The sequence below is a fragment of the Macrobrachium rosenbergii genome, chromosome 41, assembly GCF_040412425.1.
Source record: "Macrobrachium rosenbergii isolate ZJJX-2024 chromosome 41, ASM4041242v1, whole genome shotgun sequence".
Taxonomy (NCBI): Eukaryota; Metazoa; Arthropoda; class Malacostraca; order Decapoda; family Palaemonidae; genus Macrobrachium; species Macrobrachium rosenbergii.
Window position 1 is genome coordinate 60,759,189 of NC_089781.1, and position 14,881 is coordinate 60,774,069.

The window sequence follows — 14,881 nt, forward strand, 5'->3', positions numbered from 1 at the left end:
AGACACCTTAGAATGTCATTGTGAACAACAGTGATACGTCTCACGGTCTCTCGGGTATAGTTCATCCAAAGGGAACACCCATATATACTGTGGCACTACGAGCGAAAGAGCAGCAGTTTTGAGCCTCGGTGACAGAGGGCAAACCTCCTTGCAGTCGTGTTGCCAGTTGCACATAGTTTACGACGCCTCTGTTGTATGTCTGCCGTTTCTTTTAGGTCATTCATGATAATGTGGCCCAAATACTGAAATTCATGCACGAATTCCAGACGATGACTTCCGATGAAAATTTGCTGTTATGCAATATGCTTAAGCGATCTCAGGAGCAGCGACATACACTCGGTCTTGGTTTCATTGTACAGGATACCCAATTCCTCTGCATATTGGCGGCAAGTGTCGACAAGTAGACCTTGCATTCATAGGCGTATGTAACCTTTCTCATCTGGGGGTGCCTGAACCTCTCTGCCCGAAATATATTTTGCCTGTAAATCTGAGCAATTATATATATATATATATATATATATATATATATATATATATATATATATATATATATATATATATATATATCTATATATATATATATATATATATATATATATATATATATACTGTATATATATATATATATATATATATATATATATATATATATATATATATATATATATATATATATATATATATATATATATATATATATATATATATATATATATATATATATATATATATATATATATATATATATATATATATATAAATTTTATACCATCAGGCTTTTATGTTATACTTGGAAATGTGGGCGATATTTAGCAGTTAACCTTCATTTTTACATGGTGTGTAGAATAAATGTGCAGTGTCTTCACGAAGTGTGGTTTCTCCCTTCACACACACACACACACACACACACACACACACATATATATATATATATATATATATATATATATATATATATATATATATATATATATATATATATACACACATACACATATACATACATATACATACACACACACACGCACGCACACACACACACACACACACACGTCTGTTTATATATTAAACAGGCATGGGAGAGAGAATGCCCCCTTGCTGGAGCCTGTTTAGGAGCCGAAGGTGTACGATAATAGTTACCCCATGTGACAGAGAATTGCTGTGTGGAGAACCAACAACATAAAATCCCAATTAGATATAGAGATGTGCCTCGTTTTTGCAGTTTCAAAAATAGGAAAACAGGAGAGGCTGATGATAGGTAATAGTTCAGCAATTCTTTTAGGATGAAGATGCAGGTGTCGGCTGAGTGGTTTGCTTTAAAGCCGAACTGGTTGTCAGTAGTATGCAGAAAGGGGAGAAGACTCACTAAAAGAACGGGCTCTAGTATCTTCGACGCAATTGCAGTAATTGCAATCGGGCTGCCTCATTTAGCTTTTTTTTTTTTTTATTAATGGTATTAAGTGAACTAAGAGTAGGAAGTCTGGGAGAAACTGGTGAATTATGCAGGCACTGAATAGAGTAGCTAGCAAAATGTAAATTATTGGATGGCAGAATTTGAAAGCAGGCAGACCATCGGAGCTGGGCGATTTATTATTAGGTAGGCTGTTTAGGGCATCGCTGATGTTACATGGCGTTATACAATCGGCGGAATGAAACTGAATATTATCAGTAAGGAGGTTATCTACATCCCTTCAGGAGTCGTGATCGTTTATGCAATTCATGATAGTGCTGAAGCAATCACCCCACATTCTAGCGACAGGCTCGTCACCGACGACATCACCTACTCTCAATGATGGCTTTTTAGTTTTGGGGTTTAGGGACTGAATGTCTTTCCAAAGACGAGGGTAATCGCCAGATTCTAATTTTCTAGACATTGCATCAGCTCTTAGTTGCTTTTCATTCAGTCTGCAGTGCTTAAGGGCAATTTTGAACTGCGCTCTAGCCTGCCTCATTAGCAGTGCAAAGTGTCCTTCCCTCGGGCTACCATTTTTCCCCACAGTAAAAAAAAAAACATTTCTCATGAATACGTATATACATCCTTAACCAAGTCATTCCATCCAGGTATATTACGAGAGTTGCCTTGATGACACCTAAAGGTATCCCTGCCGGAGGCAAGCATAGCGGAAATTATATTCGTACAGAATTCTTTCAGATCTCTCCCGTGATGGTTATTTCTACATTTTGGGTTAGTGCACAGTAAGGCGTCTGCTGGTTGAACAATTGGCCACAGCCTGGTTTCCGTGGTTTCCCTAAAGGATCTGGTTTTCTGTTGGTTTATGAAATTCCAGTTAACAGCTGGTGGGTGATCAGTTAGGGGGTTCATGGTAGGAGGGATGGGGTACTGAATGACACCCGTAAGGGAATGTGATTATAGCTTGTTGCATGATGGTAGAGAATGTTGCAGGTCACAATATAATCATGAAGTTGTGGGGACATGACGCAGTGGTTCAGCCAGGAGGTTATAGTTGTGTCCGTACTATTTTGTACATAGGTATAGGAGGAGGGGGTTGGGGAGGAGCATTACATCGCTAATTTGGAGAGCGTGATTTTGCAGAAGCGAGTAACTTAGCTATAAAATTTTTTTGTGGGGTGAGAATAAGGTCCCCAATTATACAAATATGATTAGCAGTAGAATCGTAAATAATGCTGTGTAACTCACCTAGAATCATGCAGTATTGATCAAAATAGTTGTTATTTTCCCATGACATATAAACATTAATTATTAGCATCTTAGTGTCCCCTGCTGTCACTTGAAGCCCGAGCAATCTATCAATCCTATAGGTCAACACATTCACCATATTGTCTACCGATTTGTGGCCCTTTCGGGCGACTAGCTGTGATGTGATCTGTAACTTTCATCGATGAGGTCGGGAAAGCTCTGAAGTCTTCATGCACTGAATCGCAGATGGCAAGGTCATGAGGCCAGAGGAGCATTTCTTGTAATGCAATGATTCCTTTGAAGTTTTTGCAGAACATGTTTAGGAAAGGAATGTTCCGTTTGAGGCCGAAAATATTTACAAGAGATTATATCTAATGTATCCATAGCAACTCACGAAGATGGGAAATGAATGAATTGATCATTTGGGTGGATGGGGGGTTGGGTAGCGGGGATGGGCATTCACTCGTCATGGGAGGTTGGCTGGCACTGCTTGGGGTGTCAGTAAGCTTCACAGGGATGGGGGTTGTCTTGGATTAGGTTGTATCTTGAGACTTTTATATTAGGAACAAAATTCTCGCCTTTAAGAACATCGAGGTGTCGAAATAGGCAGGTAATCCTGTAGGTCACTTTATGTTTAATTTTGCATGGGAATTCGTGTTAAATAAGAGGGTAGGAGCCCGTGAGAAACTTGATTCTCTCTACCATGGCATCTAGCTTCACCGATGGGCGTAAATTGTGAATCACAACATGACATCTCTTCTCAGGTTTCGGGTGAGGTGATTCACGAATATTGGGCTTCGGTCCAGCGGACAATCAGGATCCTTTTTCCTTTTTTCTACTTGTTTGTGTCTACCAGCCCCCAACCCCTCATGATCATTCACATCCTCATCCACGATGGGGCATTGCGGGGGCGGGAGCGGGGGGGAGATGGGGTCGGAAGACTCAGGAGGGCTGGTAATCGTCACTGAAGATCTATCTTCCACAGGAGGCGCTGGGGAGGGAGAGGAGGTTGGGGGTCCATTGATTCCCTTCGATAGGTCTATAGGTGATGTGGGAGCTTCATCCGAAGGAGAGAGGGCAGTTCCCTCGTGGGAGGGTATGGCCATCTTGACTTCACGTTGCACCCTCACTTCTCTCATGTTGTTGGGGGGCGAGGAAATAATAGATGCCTCACTTAAGAAGTCTGGTGGTTTGCTGTGCAACTGTCTAATGATTCCTGCATTCTTTTGATTGCATCCCAGATCCGTGAAAGATTGTTTCCACAGTTTTAAGACTGTCGAATGATTCCTGTGATTCTCTGATCACATCCCAGATCCGTGAAAATTTGTCATGGGCTTCCTCAATTTTTTCTGAGGTTTTGTCATTTTTTTCTGAAAGGGGTTTTGCTGTTAGAAAGGGATTTTCCACCGTATGGTACACTGCAAGTAGGCTTAGATCAGCAGGCGCCTTTGGAGGCAGATTATGAGGGTCATCGACGTAGATTTCCACTGAGCAGGTCCTTAGCCACTTAGTGATACATGACATTTTCTTGAGAGAGGGTAAGCTTTTTGTGGGTCGCTCCTGGAGAATGGTTTCTTGTATCAGGTCTTTACATTTTGTACATGCAGCGTTAATTTCCTTATCAGAGAAGGCTGCACTGACAGATTGCATAGTAGACTCTGAGTCGGAGCGGTTCGATTGGTATTGTACAAAGTAAAGACTGTTGTTCGTGAGTGTGGAATTTGTGTGTGGGGCATAGGTATCGTTAGACCCTGGCACGACTGTTGGAGGTTGATCAGGTGACATTTTTGTGGTAAAGGTAGGGCCAAGAACTAACACATACACAGGGCTAATAGGCTTCGGGAAGTTGGAACTTGAATTTTTCGAAGGCACTGATTGGGGCAGAATGTAGATTAATATATCTGCAATTACACAACACTAACCAGCTTACTCGCTAGGTATTACGTAGAGACACTATTAACATATTGCCTTTTATGAGAGGTATAATCACCAAGAGCGAAAACCCCTTCCTTTTTGGTAAAAAACGCGAGAGAGACCTCCAACACGTCCGCCCCTGACATACATAATAAGTCTTTCAGTAGAGCTGTGCCACACTTCATTTAACTCATCATTAGGTGACAATACCTGGTGGGCCTACTTGCCCATTCTTAAAATCATCGAGTGATAAAGTCGCTGGCAATTCACGTGCAGAGTTACATATATCAATAATAATTGAACGTAACATACAAGCTGCTTCCATAATGACAGAATTTTCTGAGGTGTTCTATTTAGAAGCTAATGCTACTGCTGCATGTTTTCAGTTCTGCTAGAAAAAAAATCTGTACCTTGCTTATTACTGTGACCAAAAAGCTCTACCTTGGTTCCAAAATGTTCTAAAGTCTATTACCTAAGTGTCTTTTCCAGCTGCTTCTTCCTCTAGCAATCTGCAATAATGGCGATGCAGTGATACAAGTTATTCAGAACGATTGTTTTTTGTTACTGAAGATTCGATATATTTAAAAGGGAGTGCCAGTGCATGACAGTCCAACTCCTCAAATGTGGTGTTAATGATCTAGCTCTGGCTTTTAAAGTGTCCCTTGCTATGTTCAAGTATTTTCGGTTGCAATAGTTAGGATATTTTACATTTTTAGACTGAAAACCAATTCTGTCTGCCTTGACAAGCATCTTACTGTCATTTAAAGCATTTGCAGTTTCTTTGATGTTTTTTTTTCTACTGATTCATAAGAACAACATGTCAAGGGATCTTTTTTTCCTTTCACCTTTTTGTGAAGACAGTCGCAAAATATACAAATTTCTGGAAAAACACCATATGCTGGGGCTTTGGGACTTACCAACTTTAACCTTAACTTTATTGAAAGGGACAGCAGTGACTACAGTAACAAGTGTAATGGTATCCATAACTCAAAGATGCCAATTCGGGCAAAGCATCACAAATTCTTGAGTACTTGGAGGACTGTTGAACCTTTAGGCGCCTGACTGCTGCTGCCTTTTTTATCTTTCTCCATTTTTCATAATTAAATTGCTGAACGTTTTCTATTGTCTGAGCTTTCATGATGGAGTATGCACCTTGAGGACGACATAATGTCTCGCTGTTATCTGGAAAATTATATAAAGAAAATGTACAAAAACCTATAAATTTTCTTCCATTTCACTATCACATTCTTGGTGAATGATTTAAATCTAACCATTGTTAAATTGATGTTAGGAGATTGAATACTGATTCTATGCATTTATACTCGCCTCATTAATCTCTTTTTCTCCAGGTGTGTTCTAAAATCGTTAACAAATTTAGCAGTTTTCATTACCAGTGTACTTTACAATATTTGATTTTTTGTCTAAATACTGTAAATTTTTTGGCAAAGAGAGTACTTTGAAATAGGTCAGGGAAGCATTATTTATTCATGAAATAATTTCTTGCTAAATAATATCAGCCAGGGCAAAACTTAAACCATCTTCATGAAAGAGTGTCATATGAAATATTGGAATAAGGCCATATCCTACAAAAGTGCACCAAAGAGTACGTTTCCTGAAATAAATAATTCAACATTGTACATATCAAAATTAGCTGAACAAAATAAAGAACAAAAATCGACAAGTAAAATAAGTCTTATTCATTATATATCCTAAAACAAAGCAAAGTTTGGTGCGATATTATATGCAAATGTTGGAAACAAGAACTTTTACTTCAGTTTCAGAATAGCGATATATTCATAGTTGCCCCCACTGCCTCTGCATCATTGAAAGTATAACTTATTTGGCTTTAAAAACTTCCTATATATATACAGAATCTCTATGATGTATGTGTTTTCGTACGGATAAACCTAGGATTTTGGGGTTTAAATGGGTTAGAAATGACTTTTTCATAAATGGTACTTTTTTAGCGGGGACCTTGACTTTTTTTTTGACCTATGTTTGAGACTAACTTTTATTATAAAGTTACCAGTGACTCTGTGGTCGTTTGCCAACATTTTAATATATAAATGTTTGTTATGCGATCAAAATTGATTGAGATATTAACATTAGAATGTGTGGTGCTTCCATATTTTCGACCAGTTCAAAGAGTCACATTTGTTTAGAGAAAGGCTTAATAAAATCTCAACCCTCCATTGCCAATCTTTAAGAGTTGCAGTACTGAATGCCCCATGGTAAGACCTTTCAAAAAATACTTATTAGAAATATAGTCATCTCCAGTAAATAAATGGCCCCTGGCTCTTGGACTATTAAAGAAAAAAGATATTTTTCCACTCTGTGTTTATTGAAAATACAGATGTGTTGCTAATATCTCATTTCTTCTGCTTTCATGCTGACTATACTGTAGGTTCATGTTTTTGTAATAAATTATAATGTTTGTCAGGATATATCTAGAAGTTAAAGCCTGTTCTTTCATTTGGGTGAGTTTGGTCTCTAGACTATACGGTAAATTATCAAAATGAAGTATACATTTTATCTAAAGAGTGAAATCCTACGTGTTATAAGTAGTATCATCTACCCAAGAGTCTTCCTTGTTTATTCTAACGTGTTTTATTTGTTCTCTCCCAAATAATCAAGAATGCAAATCCTTTTCACTTTTGCCGCTATTGAATAGTTCATTACTAAATATATTTGTCTCATCGAATTTCAAGTGACATACTTTATGCATGAAGCCTATATTAGTCATTTGGCGTAATACGACATTAATGGTTAATTTAAGTGCCTCAACATTGAATATTTCAAAATATAGTAATTTGAACTGAACAAATTACAGGACACTGGAGACACAAATAAGGAATGATTCAAAGCAGTCCCTAATCAACAATTTCTGCTTGTTTACGTTATTCAAATAACAACAGATTGAACTATGAAATACAGTATGACATTTCAGTTGCGATTTGTATATTTAACAAAATTAACACTTCAGACAGAAATAAACATGGATATATTAAACACCACAGAATGAAGCACTCCCTCTTTTGTTTATGAATAGCAAAGTAATAGATTGATTTATATATCAGTCTCATCTATGTACACAGCATTTTCCTTTGACATGTTATGTCAGTACCAAACAAAAAAGAAAACGGTCTTATACTGTGTTGATTTTTCGTTCCCAGTTTGCTAAACTAGGTTAGTGATTATTAATCTACAACAATTAGAGCATACTTATCACTGTGTTACTAATTTATAATTTTTACTTTTCGACAATGAATCAAATAAATTGTTCAATGGCAATTATTATAGTTAGTTAAAATTTCAAAAGAATTTTATTTGCGCATTATTGTTAGAGGAAATGTATTGAATTCTAAATTAGCAGGGACAAGGAAGCTGTCGCGAAAAACTTTAGTGCACGGGATTTTTTCGCTTCAAACTCCCGCCGATTCTGCGGGAACTTACTAGACAAGGCGCGTCGTAAACATGACTGTTATTGCACATTTTGTTGAAATGTGTCATGATCATGTATGACATCTTGTAAACTGGAATCATAGTTCCATTTATTAAGTGAACTTATAATCGTATATATATATCTGTGTAGCACATGAGAAGAGTGCTATTGTGAAATCACAGTTTGGTCAAACGAGACGCAAACGTCATCAGTAAGCCTCCGTGTGATGTTTTATAGACAGTATGTCAGCATATGTTTGCATAAGTCAGCGTCCTCTTTTGTTCGAGTTGTAGGCTGTCACGTAAGCCGTGAGAATCCTTGGAACGAGGTCATGTGTGTGTTCGTGTGTGTGTAAGTGATAAGTCTTGTTGTGATGCAAGTATGAAAGCTTAGATAGAGATCAACATGGGAAGCCATCCTGTGTAGACCATTGTTATTCTGTTGTACAAAACCTTTCCAGAATACATAGAAAACCCATTATGGAGTTTGTCTAAATCCTACAGAAGAACTTTACTATTCCCAAGACGATAAACTCATGTCACAACCATGGAACAGCATTGAAGATGCAAAACAGTTTCTCTGACTGCGTTTCAAACTCAGTCTATACAAGCAAACGTAAGATGGGGAATACTCTGGCGGAGTACCCTACTACATTGGTGGCAGCAGCCTTCGACATTGGTGGCAGTGGACCTTCGACATTCATGGCAGCGAGTCTACATTTTTGGAACGGAAACTCCGATTAGGCAAGATGCCTAAACAACCATAGACAGACGTCATCTTCATCAACTACATGGTCGTAATCGGACGAACGATTCGGTGCATCAAAACGTCTTGGAAGAGGAAGGAAAACAAACAACAACGAGAGAGCGAGGAAGACATCTGACCTTCAAAATACATCTTTCCCAACACACGGCAGAGAGAGAGAAAGAGAGAGAGAGAGAGAGGAATCTCCACAAATTTACGCGACGCGTCTCAAATGCAGCAACATTCCACAAACAACATGCCGCAACGTTCCTTGGAAGAATCTACAATCAACATTCCACAACATAAGAAAATTCAACATCCGCAGTAGGACCCTTCCGATGACGTGTACCTAGGCAGGCGGAAGTCGGATGGCAGAGGAACTTCGTCAACCTACTTACGAGAATCCAATATAAAGCTAAGTACAACCCTTATCTATAACAGTTAGTGATCTCGTATTCCAGTGGTTCAGGACTCGAGCGGCAGGTTGCTGATATAAGGTGAGCGGCGCCGTAGATTGATACTTTTTCCTTGCAGAAGCCAAAAGATGTTCCATGAAACTCATTTTTATTTTTTGTGCTCTTTAATTTTTACTCTTGACACATGGTTAACTCTGTTCTTTTTCAGAAAGTGCATTTATTACTTATTGATATTGTACTTTATGATGCATTTTTCATAGGTGATGTTACTTGTTAGCGAATATATGAATCTCTGTTGGGGTTTACTTGCGTTCCTGGTATAGATATATGAGGTTACGTAGCGGCCGTGTTTATTCATATAGGTTTCAAGATCACTTAGAGAGTAGGCGTGCGGCTAGGAAACTTAATAAGAAAATGACTCCTCCACCCCCAGGTGGGAGCAACCCCACTAACCCAGCTTCCCCACAGAATCCTGTAGTGACGGTAGTTAATGCTAGATCGGCAATTGTACCATTCGCAGGTCGAGTTAATGGATTTTGACACAGGGTGTCGAGTCTTGATTTCGTCTGTAGACGTACACCTCACGGCAAAGTCCATTACTGATCAGTCTTTACAATTGCAGGAGGCAAAGAGTTTCATAGACTATGCTAAAGGGGATGCGGGTGCGTACTTACGGGGAATATCTTTCAAAGAAACAGTCACTTGGGATGATTTCAAAACCAAGCTGCGTTCCATTTATGGGAGTGAGGATGCATTGATGAAGTTCTTGCTTTACGTAATGTAATTAAAGTAGCATTCATGACTAATCTCAGTGTGGTAGATAGGCAGCTCTGATAGGAGATAGGCTTGAAGAATATAACGGGCAGTTTGATGCTTCAAGTTGGGTCAATCGTAATATGCATCTCAGTTCCAAATCTCTTTGTAGATTAGTGTATTTGACACTAATAACAGCAGTGTTACCTGAACCTTGATTAAGTGTTTTGACGAGAAATTAACATCAGATAGCACAGAATTAGATATCTACAGGCATTCGGAAACACTTGTCCAAGTGTACAGATCTCGATCCTTATCTAGTTCAGGCTTTTACTAAACAGGAAAACAAAATCACACCTCTTCATCACCGCAACAAGTTAACTTAGTCACTAATAATCCATCAACAGCCATTTGCTTTAATTGTAAACGTCCGGGGCACATGATAAATGAGTGTAGGACACGCTATTGTTCAATCCATAACAGTTCAAATCACAAGTATAGTCAGTGCAACGCTAGAAAAAAGAATCCAAACAGTAACACAAACACCCAAAGTGCTGGTAATGATACTGTGAAAAAAACAATACCATGGGGGAAAGAACAAACAATTCCAGCAGAACAGTAATGTGGGTCAGAAACAAGCACAGTCAAATCGTTCCTCGGGAAAGTCAACTTCAAACTCAGCAGTTCAAAATAACCAGGCGTCAGTGAATTTTCAGAATGCCAGTGGACAGGCAAACACCACATAGCCAGCTTAAAGGGGGAGGAGAATGATATTGGGTTATCATCACTTTTTGAATCAGATAATAAATTTAATGTTCTCCAAGATATGTGTGAAGACAAGAATTTTCCAGAAATTGAGGTAGATTCTCCTAAACATGCAGAGCGGTCCCGTAGATTTTTGAGAAAATTCACGCTATTATTGGCTCAGAAGAAATCAAGCCAACTTTGCATGCAGTTAGCTTAGAACAAAAACATTTCACCTTGTTTTTTGATTCAGGTAGTCCACATAACATAATGGATTTACGTACTCATCACCTGTTATTTTCAAAATTTCCTATTGAACTCTCCAATGTTCGTTTGTCAGGAATAGGTAATAATGAGTTAGAAGTAGTGGGAACATCTCAAATACAATACAGGTTGGGGCAACGTACGTTCACGGACACCTTTATCATTATTAGTAATATTAGTATGTACCCAGTAGTTATTATGGGTTATCCATCAATGTCATTACATAACGTAATTTTGACACCCGCAAAACACGGAGTGTTTATAAAAGGGAAATTCTATCGGTCTTCACACACATTGAAATCTGTTTTGGATCAGAAGGAGACAGTCAGTGAGAAAGTAACGTACATAGAAGAACCAGTCACCTGTCTCGTAAGTGATGATATTGTTACCGTCACCCAACATAACTCTCAGGCACCCGTCATTGCTGCGTTCACACAAATCATTGAGCCGGACACACCATCGTATCTGACGGTCAAGGTTAGAAGAAAGCTGCCAGGCTCAGAGATTTTAATTCTTCCTGACACCTTAAAAATCAATGGCTTTCAGTCACGCAAGCGTTGTACACAGTAAATTCTGATCATCGGGTTAACATTGAAGTTTTTAATCACTCAAATGCTGCTTTAACAATACATGAAAATCAGCATATTGTCAATATCGAAGCATATAAACATCGAATCCTTACAGTTGCTGAAATTAACCCCACTGAATCAGCAATAGATGAATCTCTTTTAAGCATAATAAAAAGCAAAACTGAAGCAGACATCTTAGATAGGGATATAAGTCAGAAATTTTTTGAACTTCTATCCAAATATAGCGATGTTTTTTCTACTAGTACTGGAGCTTTAGGCAAAACGGAAGTCATCGAACATCAAATTCGTTTAAAGGATAAGGACAAGGTCATTTATGTACCTTCATATCGTCTACCTGCCAAATTTCTGAATGAGATCAATCAAGAGGTAGATAAAATGTTAAAAGAGGGGGTTATTAAGAAATCTAACAGCCCTTATAATTTTCCCTTGATAGTAGTACCAAAAAAGGATAAAACCTGGAGGATTTGTGTTGATTTTCGCAAGCTTAACGACCAAACTATCCCTGATCGTTTCCCAGTACCTTGTACAGATGATATTTTATCTTTATTAGGACAGAATAAATTTTTTACTTCCTTGGACTTACTTAAAGGCTTTCACCAGATACCCTTAGCTAAGGACAGTACACCGTACACTGCTTTTAGTACAGCTCGGGGTCACTATGAATTCTACATTATGCCATTTGGGCTACGTTGTGCCCTATTACGTTCACTAGAATGATCAATATAGTGTTCGGAGATTTACTAGGAATATTCTCCATGCTTATATGGACGATCTAGTAATATATTTTCCAATTCTTTGGAGGAACATCTTCAAACTAGAAATAGTCCTCCAAAGGTTAAGAGAACATCATTTAAAGGTAAAAATTTCTAAATGTGAGTTTTTTAAAGATGAATTAGTCTATTTGGGTTTCATGGTATCTCGGCAAGGTCTTAAGTAGTCCATGATAAAATCTCTGCTATTAGTAAATTTCCCGTTCCTAGTAATGTTAAAGCCATACAGCAATTTCTCGGAGTTTCGGGGTATTATCGTCGGTTTATCCGAGATTATTCAGTAATAGCAGCTCCTTTAACTGATCTTATAAGGAAGAATGTAATTTTCAAATGGGAATCCCAACATCAAATTGCTTTTGATACCTTGAAAGAGAAAATTAGTTCTGCTCCTATTCTAAAGTTTCCCGATTTTAATAAGGAATTTGTTATTGCAACCGACGCTTCAGATCAAGGAGTAGGAGGTGTGTTACTCCAGTGGCATGACAACAAGTTTTTTCCCATTGCCTTTTATTCTCGCAAACTAAAAACGTCAGAGAAGAAATATGCAGTAATAGATAAAGAATGTTTAGCGATAGCTAATTGGTTGGTACATTTTAAATATATAATCTATGGTTACAGTGTTAAGGTTCTGACTAATCATAAGCCCCTTACTGACTTTTTAAAGGTTTCAATCATAGTCCTAAAAGAACTCGATGGCATATGATTATCCAGGACTTTGGAGCTAAAATTGATACTTACCTGGTAAAGCAAACGTAATAGCAGATGCGTTATCTCGTAACCCAGTACCAACTCAATCATTACCCTTCGCTGATCTAGAAGAAATTCCAATTCCTTCGCAGGCCATGAAAATTGCAATCGAAAATGGTCAATCTTTAGTCTAAACAACAGAGAATATTATAGATATAGAGTGGAATTTAGATTCAGTACAACAAGAACAAAATGAAAGATCAGAAATTAAGAGTAATAATAGACGCATTAAATAGGAAACCAGATGATAAGGAATATGTGAAATATACTAACCAATATTTCTTGGTCAAGGATAACATTCTATGCCGATCTGTGGCTAGAGAACCAGGAGCTCAACACAGTTAACTAACGACCAGGTGGTTGTACCTTATCACTTTAATCCCTACCGTTCTGAAATGGTTGCACAACCATCCTTTGCATGGTCATCCTGGATTCGAAATAATAACCTCTCAAAAGGCCAAGTCATTATTTTACTGGTCTGCTATGTTAAAAGATATTAGGAAATATATTAAAACTGTGATATATGTTTCCGTCATAAGGGCCATACTAAGAATCCTGTAGGTCTCAGAACTTATCCTGTGCCTAGCAAACCTTTTGAAAGGGTACACCTTGATTTATTGACAGGTTTTTACGAGACAGACCGAGGGAATAAAACCTCTTAGTTATAATAGACGCTCTTACACGGTATACTGAACTAATACCATTAAAAGTAAAACAGCCATTGAGTGTGCTAGGAAGTTTTATGAGTGCTATATATGCAGACATGGGATCCCAAACATGATAATCTCCGACTCAGGAGGAGAATTTTATAATCACTTCCTTAACTCATTGTGTGAGATTCTGCAAAAAAAAATCAATACGATGATCTACCATCCTGAATCTAATGGTTTGGTCGAACGTGTTAATAGAAAGGTGTTAGACATACTGTGTGTAAACATAGGCGGTATGGACCCAAATTGGGATATTGCAATACCCACTGTGTCCAGTACCCCAAATAACAATTATCATATTTCAATCCGTATGTCTTCTCATGAAGCTGTTTACGGGATACCTGCTAGGTCACCTTTTCACATATTGACACCGACAACTAGTTTGTTAGATCCATTGAAGGATATAATAGATGTTAGCCGGAGTAGATTTCAAACACTTTATCAAAACCTCTTACAGGCTCAAATGTTAATGAAGAACGCACATGATAAAAAGCTAAGGTCACAAAGCCTTACCAAGAAGGAGATACAGTATATGTACAGGTCTATGTTAGGAAAGGCTAAATTGGAAATTATTGCCTAAATTTGAAGGTCCTTTCACAGTTATAGAAGTTTTAGTGGGTAAACCGACTTAAAATTCGGAATCAGTCCGATACAACGGATGTTGAACGGTATCTATCTCTCATGTGAGAGCTTAAGACAATGGTTTGTTATGAAAAAATTAATTATTGTGAGAAATATTTTATATACATCATTTGAGTGGTGCAATGTTTTTTTATATACATTATTTACAAATTATTTTTTTTTGCAGGCTCCAACATGAAGCTTGTCAAATTATACCACGCACTATTCCTATCAATGTTTATTGTGGCTGGGAAGAGTTCTGAAATAACTTTACATCATGGTTCTATAGTAGAGAAATGAATAATTTCTTTCTAACTGACAGTAACATAGTCCTAGAAGTCGACATGAACGCTATTTTCACTAGCGAAAATGATGTACTGGCTCTGAAATCAGAATTGACTCTTTTTGCTCAATCCCTTGAAGATTTGCATAAATCATACTTATCTTGCAATGATCCAACGTCGCCTAATCAAGTCAGTGACACAATTAATATGCTTTTCTGGGAAT